An 8,812-nucleotide genomic window follows, 5' to 3' on the forward strand; every position below is an offset into this window, starting at 1 on the left:
CAGTCGTACATGTGCGAGTGCATGCATATTGATTTTATTAATTAAAATTGAGAATGTACAAATCTGCCTCTGTGGAGGCTGTGGGGGAGGGAAAGGGAAGGGTAATCACACTTAGCATTTCCTGCTGCCCATGCTCAGGATTCCCTGCACACAGGCTCTGTGTGTCAGCCCTGATTGGGATGCAGAGCTCCTTCTGCCCATCTTCTGTCTCTAGACTGTGGCACACATTGCGAGGAAGATAAAACAGAAATAAAGATCCCTTGACCAGCTGATTGCAATGCAAACTCAGAGCTGTTTGGCACAGACCTGGGCTGGGCACAGACCCACTGTCGGCAACTAGAAAAGGGAGAAGGGCTTTGAGCTGCAGACACAGACATTTCCTTAGCACAAACCAGGTATTGTGAGGTTGGTTTTGGGCACAGAGGGCAGGGAACAAATCTGGTGTGAAATAAATGAGATTAATACATGGGAAATCTCATTCTTTTTAGCTGATTCTGATTGACAGTGCCTGCTGATGTGCTGGAGTGGGAGGGCAGTGGAGGATTTATGGTTTGTTGCTGCCAAACTGATAAAAGGACCATGAGTAAGTAGTGATCGTTGTTGTTTCCCACACAAGGACATAATTTCTGCTGAAGACTTGGACAGGCTTTTCTTAGAGCTGACTCACACATGAAGCTGCAGTGGGATTTTCAGGTCTTGTGCCCCACTGGAGTCACCTTCTGTATGGCTCAGTTCAGGTGAAGTCTGTGCTGGATGGCAGGAGTGTGAAGTAGCAGGTCAAGGATGATGGAAAAGAAAGGCAATGTTCTGCTCCATCTTGACTGGCTAAAAGCTGTCTGTGGATGAAGGGAAAGGGGTCCCAGTATCTGGCCAAGAGATAAGTGTATCATCAAACCACAGAACACCTGAGCAACCTGGTCTAGTGAAGGTGGACTGCCCATGGAAGGAAGGTTGGAATGAAGTGGTCTTTAAGGTCCCTTCCAACCAAAACCATCCTGTGATTCTGTGAGTGAAGTACCTGGTGTAGCTGATGATCTGTGTGTGCAACGTGCATCTTCAAGGGTTTCTATTTTACAGGGGTAGTGGCCTCTCTGGTCACCTCCTGTAGAGAGGGTAAAGCTGGATGACTTTGCTGGATATGGTTGCTCATGTTTTCCCACTTTGTCCCCAAGCCATGTAGTCAGAGGACCAGCTGGACTCACAGACACAAGCACACAGCCAAGGGTAGGGCTGGAATGTGACTGAGATGTCGTTTGTGCCACTGGCTGTTACAAAGCCCAAATGAATTCTTACAGAGGTTGACAAAAATAGCCTCATTTGCATTCATTTAAAATCCCATGAGGTGTCTGTCTTCATTTTCAGGCACTTAAGTATTTCTGCAAATCTCCCTCTTAATGCTGCGTGAGCTGGGGACTGATCTGGCACATCAAACTTCAGCTAAAACAGGAGCTCCTAGATCTGAGCAGTTCCTAAAATGAGAAGCAGAACTTCTCAAACATATGCTGAGGTCAAAATTGCTCATGCTAGTGAGAAAGTAATTTCTGGAGATATGCAGATTTTTTATTTTTAAATGCATGTTTAAGGGCTTTTGTTGCAGTTGTTTTTTCATTTATGCTATGGCAAGAGGCAGAAGATATTTCTATCAGCAGTAACACATTGGGAATTGTTTGGGTCAAATAATTTCACCCTTTTGTAAACATTGCTTTTGGAATATTGTCACATCCATTGGTTATATTAGCAATCTGTTTATCCAGGTAACTGTGAGGCAAATAAAGCCTGCCAGGTTCTCAGGAAGACAAAGACAGAGTGGAGAGTGTTTATATGATCCTGCACAGAAATTTCTTATTTGTTTTGATAAGATATTACAGAAATCCAGAGGAGAGATTGGACATACATCTGTAAAATACTTGTCACCAAGAAGGAATGCCCACTCTCTGTGCCTGATGGGCTGCTATTGGCAATTCCAGTCCACATGGGTGGCTTGGCTAGAAGGATCACTCTATCCAAGTGGCACCATGCCCAAATCCTGATTCTTACCTATGCTGGCCCTGGGCTTGTGAGGATGCTTCAGTGGGTGCAAGGGCAGCTGTTCAGGGCCTTGCTGCCTCCTTATTTCTGGGGGGTGAAAGGGGAGGCTGGTTTTTTCTTGTCTTGATCAGCATTGCAGTGGCTTTGCTCAGAGGTCTGAGCAGGTCTGTTGGCTACAGAGCTGGTTGTCCTTAGCCCAGCTCATTCCCACCGTGGCATCTCCACTTTGGTGAATGCAACAGCAGTGCTGAGAGAGCTCTGCCTTTACTTGCTTCTGAGCACTTCGAATCTTGCTAGAAGCAATGTCTTAATAAGTTTGTACCCTGCCCCCTCCCCTCCCCCAAAAAATCTAAGAATGAAAAATTGCTTAGAATCTCCTGTCAAAGCAGCAATGCTACAATGCCAATTCTGCAATTACAGGGATCGTGCACGCATGAGTGATGAGACTTTTACATACATGAGAAATAAGAAGAAGGTCTTTTAAAATACAATTTAGTTCTACTTCATGATTATGTGGAACCAGGATGATGCACCACAGAGATATCCCTATGCTCAAGTATGAAATTGTTTGAACATTTATTTTTATCCAGAAGCTGTACCTCGAGCAATTCTTCAGAAAATTCAGAATTGACTAGAATTATATTAGTCACATTTTTATTACAAAGATAGTAATTTATGCAGGTGATTTAGAAGGTTTTGATTTTCATCTCTGAAGACCTGAAGGGTCAAAACATAAATCAGTGTAGCACATGGCAGTGCTGAACATCCAGGTTATAAAAGTATTAATAATTATGTTTTAGTAAACCCTTAAACAGTGTCATGTGGAGTGGAGAGTCTGTAGACCTGGAAAAAGAAGTCATGAAGTAACTGATAGTATGGAAGAATTAATAAATATTAATTAATAAATAATAAAGTATTAATTCTTTTAAAAAGCCTGGGAGCATGAGTCACAGTGTGGCCTCACAACGTATCATAAAAGCAGAGACATCATCACTTTTTGCAGCTTTGTCTGAAGGAGTCAACCCAGCTTTTTACCCCTGGAAGGTAAAATGTCCCACACATTTTAAGAGTTATTGTTTGCAAAGAACTTCAAATGTTGTTTCTTTTTTTTTCTGCAAAGAACTTCATATGAAAGGTACTGTTTGTTGTAAACAGGATCATTATTCTGCAAACCACTGTGTAAAAGATGCAAATTGCCTTTTGTCTGGAGTGAAACAGGCTGTACTTGCCAGTCACACCTGCTGACTCCTGAGACTGAACATGGAGATCCCTGCCCATAATAAAAATCATAATCCCAGACAAGAGCTGTTACAGGTAAGCCTGCATTTTTCCACTGTGTGGAATGGCATAAAGACTTGATAGCCTCAAACATCACTCTTTTGTTTTTTCTCCAAGGCACAGGCTTGAAAATAACAGTTTTATAGAATCATGGAATCATAAAATGGTTCGGTTTGGAAGGAACTTTAAATAGCATCTCATTCCAGCCCCCTGCCATGGGCAGGGACACCTTCCACTAGCCCAAGTGGCTCCAAGCCCCATCTCAGGAGCCCTTATATTTATTTTGGGTGTCCTCTTCTGGGCACCACTGACACAAACATGTGAAGACAAGGACATCTGAAAAGCACAAATTGCTTACTGACAGTATTGGATTGCTGGGTAGCCATTTGCTTAGGGCAATTACCACTAATTATTTAACAGAATTGGGAAAGCAGAAAAATAACCTATAAAGGGTATTAGGGACACATTACTGTGTGATAATGGGATTTTACAAAGATAGACAAAAATTACTCTGTTGTAAATGTCTGTAGATGTACAGAAACAGATACAGATTTTTGTTAGTTGTGATATTTCATGAAAAGAGCCCTAAATACTGCCTTGTATTGAGCATAAGATTAGGTTTTGGCTGATATTTATTTATGGAGGAAGATCTTCTTGATAATTTAGAAAGTATGTAAAGTGCATCTAATTTTATTCCCCCAGATACACACATGAGATTCTGTCTAAGCTAAAATTAGCTGAGTGTTTTTTGTCTAGACCATCTGTAGATGTAATTTTATCTTGCAGATACATGCACACCCAACTGTAGCATATAATGGCTTGAGTCTCTTGTCCCCTCTGAGGGGTAGGAAGGAGAAAATGCTCCATCTCAGAACTGTGGGTTGGATTTTCCCTCTCTCTTGGTCAGGGTTTCTGCTTTCTACCCCAGCTACCTTCCTTGCCAAATGACCTGAAGTCAGGCTTATGGGGCCTTGTGACTTTCTTTTATTGTCCCTGCCCTTTTCATCTGTAAAAGGAGTGTAATGAAACCCATTTAGATCACACAGCTGCTGTGAGGATTATTGAATTGAAAGTGGTTTTGGACTGTGAGTTGAAAGAATGTCCAAGTATTGACTGGAATTAGTTCTGGTCTTTACTCAATTTTTGTAATTAATTAAGATGGCAACTGTCTTTGGGGAAGTTTGATCCCATGAAGCTGCAAGAGCAGGAGTGGCTGAGCTGGCCCAGCACAACCCTACCAGCTCTGCCCCAGCCCTGAGAGCCCACAGGGGTGGCTGGGCTGTGACCCCACACCACTCCTCCAGCCCTGCTTGTGCTTTGCTGGGGGTTCTCCAGGGGGCTGCTGGAGCTCTGGGTCACTGCTGGGCTCTGCTGCTCCCCATTCCCTCTCCCAGGGAGGGCTGTTGTCACCAAGATATTTTCTGAAAAATCCCTTTGCCAGGATTTTTTCTCTTGGGAAGTTGAGAGGCCTCAGAAAAGAATGAAAACAATAATTATCTGATTGTTTGGGATTGTGGTCTGGAGATTGTTTGCCAACAGGCGCATCTTTGCTTGGTTCCATGTGAATTGTTTTTAATTAATGACCAATCACCATCAGCTGTGTCAGACTCTGAGGAGTCAGTCACGAGCTTTCATTATCATTCTTGTTTAGCCTTCTGATGCATCCTTTCTCTTTCTTTAGTATAGTTTTAGTATAGCATTCATAATATCATATCATATCATATATCATATCATATAATATCATAATATCCTCATAATAAATTAACCTTCTAAAAACATAAAGTCAAATTCTCATCTCTCACCTCATCCTGAAGACCTCACAACACCACAGGCTGTCATCTCCTACTGCCCCACTTTCCTACCCAGGGACATCATGAGTCCCACTCAGTGGTTTTTGACAGCTTCTTCCTGCACAGCTGGTGCCATGCAGAGCCAAGCAAAGTGGGAACGGGTTATTTTAAAGCAAACCATGGGTTACTGATTGCTTTCTTGTATGTCAGTCCAGCTATCCTAGAGTCGTGGAATGGTTTGGTATTGGAAAGTGCCTTCAAGACCATGCAGCTCCAACCCCCCTGCCATGGGCACTGGCTCTTTCCACTAGACCAGATTGCTCAGAGCTCTAACCCCAGAAAAGCAGGAGGCTCTAGCAATTATACTATAGTAGTAGTAGTAATAATAATAATAACAATAATAACAATGACTATGTAATGTTTTCTGCTAAATGGTAGCCTAATTGCTTTCAAAAGTTAATTAACAGGCCTTAATTACAGCTTTTTAAAACCATGTTTTTATAATTTGAATTGTCATTCCAGCCGTTCACTTTGTTGGAGTCTATTAGGAGAAGAAGAAAAATCTCCTGGTTTAGTCCTGTTGGTAGTGAATGGAATGGAGCCAGCGGATGGCAATGTGTGAGGGAAACTGATCCCTGGAGAAGTGTTTGTTTTTTGCCAAGACAGAAAATACTGCTGGATGAGGTGTCTGTGGGCACTGCTCCCATATGTACAGGCATTTTGCATGAAGCTGGCCAAACTTTGTTTACTGAGCAGCGCTTTTAATGCAGTTATAGATCTCAATTGCTGTGCGTCAGTGCTGGACAAAACCCTCTAATAATGATAATAATCTTACATTTATTATCTATTCCCATGGAACTCCATTGTGTTGATTCAATATACAAAGTCTTTACAGAATTGCAGCTAACCAGACCTTGGATTGCACTGAAGTCATAATATCATCTGTGAATCATCTTTGCCCCTTGTGCTTTGGACAGCTTGAGTTGCAGTGAAGCCACATGCATTGTCTGGAGTGAGCCAGTGACACCACCTCAAGGTGGAAAACAAAGGAAAAAGGAGCAATGCAATGAACTGGCCTAAACAAGGGGTATCTCTTCTGTGACTATTAACTAAGTAAGATTGTTGGCTTGATTAAGAAATCCTTGATAGAGGGATTTAACCACATAGATTTGATTTCTTTGTTTGAAAATTGGGGGTTTAAAAATCGTGTACTTAGGGATTTAATTCAATCTCTTGATATCAGGTGTTTCCTAGGTAGCACAATCAGACGTTATTGACAGTCAGCATGTTGTCAGAATGCTGCTACTTCCTTCAGAAGGTTATGCAAAACAGCTACGTTACCAAAATTAAGAAAACTGAAATGTTAAAATGTGGGGATTGGACTCAGCTCCCTGAGAACAAGACTCTGAAATGCTTTTTATAACCTCTTGCTTCACTCTCTTCATATTGACTCACATCATTATGCAAATGCCATAAATTGCAATAAAATCAATTAAAGGGCTATTGAGTCTCATAAAAATATGTACCCATTAGTTTTCTGCTGAGGCTGTATTTCTGCTCTGCTTGCTTTTGGCCAAGGCAGAGAGGAGTGCCCAGCACTGGGAGCCCTTGTGCCACCTTCCCCCAGTGCCAGAGCCCAGGTGAGCAACGTCCTGCTCACATCCTCTGGGCTGAGAACGCACAGCTGGGAAGGGGCTTGTGCTGGGTGCCAGGGAGTCTGGAGAGGGGTGTTTAGTAAAGGTATTGAGTGGCAGGACAAGGGGAAATGGCTGCAGGTTGAGCGGTTTAGGTTTAGATCGGATATTAGGAAGAAATTATTCCCTGTAAGAGTGGTGAGACCCTGGCACAGGCTGCCCGGAGAAGCTGTGTTTGCCCCATCCCTGGAAAGGTACAAAGCCATGCTGGAGGGGACTTGGAGCAACATACTTCAGTGAAAGGTGTCCCTGCCCATGGCAGGGGTTGGAACTGGATGAGCTTAAATGTGCCTTCCAACCCCAATCAGTCTGTGGTTCTGGGATTTCCAGCCCTGCTCCAAAATCTGACCATGCAATCTCTTCTCTTCTAACCATGAAACTGCACCCTGAAGAAAGGACCTGAAACACCTGCCTGCAGGCTGCAAGACAAGCTGCTAGGAGCCATAATTGGATAGAAAATGTGGATTAAGAAGTAAGTCTTTAACATTTGTGTTTCCTGGAGAGTTGTATCCTGACTGTGCTTAGGAGTTTGTTCTGTTCCCTTCTCTGTAGTACCTTTGTCACAGAGAGCCCTGATTAATTTCTAAGTTTTTCAAGTTTTGGTTTTTCTTTCATCACACTAGGGCAAACTCTACCCAGAAAAAAAGAGAGCTCTGCAGGATACTGTGCAGAGTCTGGGTTTTACATTACTTTGGGGAGAATTCCTGTAGCTAAAAACTTCACTGCCAGGCTGGGAAGGCTAATGCCTTTTCCTGCAGACCACAAGGGCTACATCACAACATAAAAGTGATGCAGCAAATCACTGCAGTGCTCTGCAGTGCAGAACTAGTGCCATTTTTCTCTGCAAATAAGGTTTGCATGGACCTAGTTGGTACCTGAGCTCAACAATATCCCCAGGCAAACTCTTCTATTCAGTCTTACTGTGCAAAGAAAGGAAGTCTGCTTTGTCTCATTGCTTTGAAAATATAGAGGTCATGATACACTAGGAAATACCACCCAAAAAAGGCAACACAAATTAGATGAAGGGAGGTTTATGTAAAAAATGTCTGTGCCTCTAACCCAAGAACCAAGTAATGTCATTCTCAGAGTGCTACTTTGAAGGAATTTTACTTGAATGTGATTTAATGTAAAACTGGTGTATCTGCATTGTTGTATACACCTTATCTTATTTGGATTTAACAAGACCTTAATGTGAGTGTCCAAGTCCTGACCCATCTGAAGGGTAGCTTAGGAGAAAGTGCAATTGCACTATAAATGATTCACTTTGGTGCTTTGGCTACCATCCACTATAGCCCTTTTGATACCCCATAAACTCAAATGTACCATGCTATTTCTCTCCATTTTAAACTGCTCTCCCAGGGAAAGCAAATGGAATAGCACCATCAGACCATATGCTGTGGAAACCAGGGAGGGCATGAAATTGCAGAGGTACCGACATGTGCTGGATTTTTCTGGCTGTTAAGTTCATGTGGTAAAACAGCTCATTCCTCTACCTCTGTGTGATATGCATTGAGAAAGTTTTAATATCACAACTTCTTTGTGGGATGCAATACCATCTGGAGTGAGGATGGAGAGTTCTCCCTGGGTGTTTTGGTGAGCAAGGAGTGTGCTGGTGCTTGTCCTTCCTCATCTGCTGCTGAAACAGGGAGAAAAGGAGCCAGTCCCACCTGATGGACAGCTGTCTTTGGCTCAATAACTTGATTGTTTCTGAAGTCCTAGGGTTACAGATCTGGCAGAATTTTAGGAGAATGGTGAGTGCTTCAGACAAAAGATGCAGGTCTCTTTAAAGCATTGTAGCGTCCTTGCTTATTCCACATGGTCCTGCTCTGTGACAAAATTCTGGAGATGTTAAACCCAGCTCAGTTACTGTTATGGAAAGAGAAGGGAGAGCTCAAGGCCTGAGCAGGTGTTTGTGTCAGAATCCGTTATCCATCTACATTTGGATTTAGTTAAAAAAGGGCGGTTCACCACAGCCCATCTGCAGAGTCCCAGAGTTATCACCATGATTTGGTTTCTCCTTGC

This window comes from Geospiza fortis, unplaced genomic scaffold (assembly GCF_000277835.1).
Source record: "Geospiza fortis unplaced genomic scaffold, GeoFor_1.0 scaffold55, whole genome shotgun sequence".
Lineage (NCBI taxonomy): Eukaryota > Metazoa > Chordata > Aves > Passeriformes > Thraupidae > Geospiza > Geospiza fortis.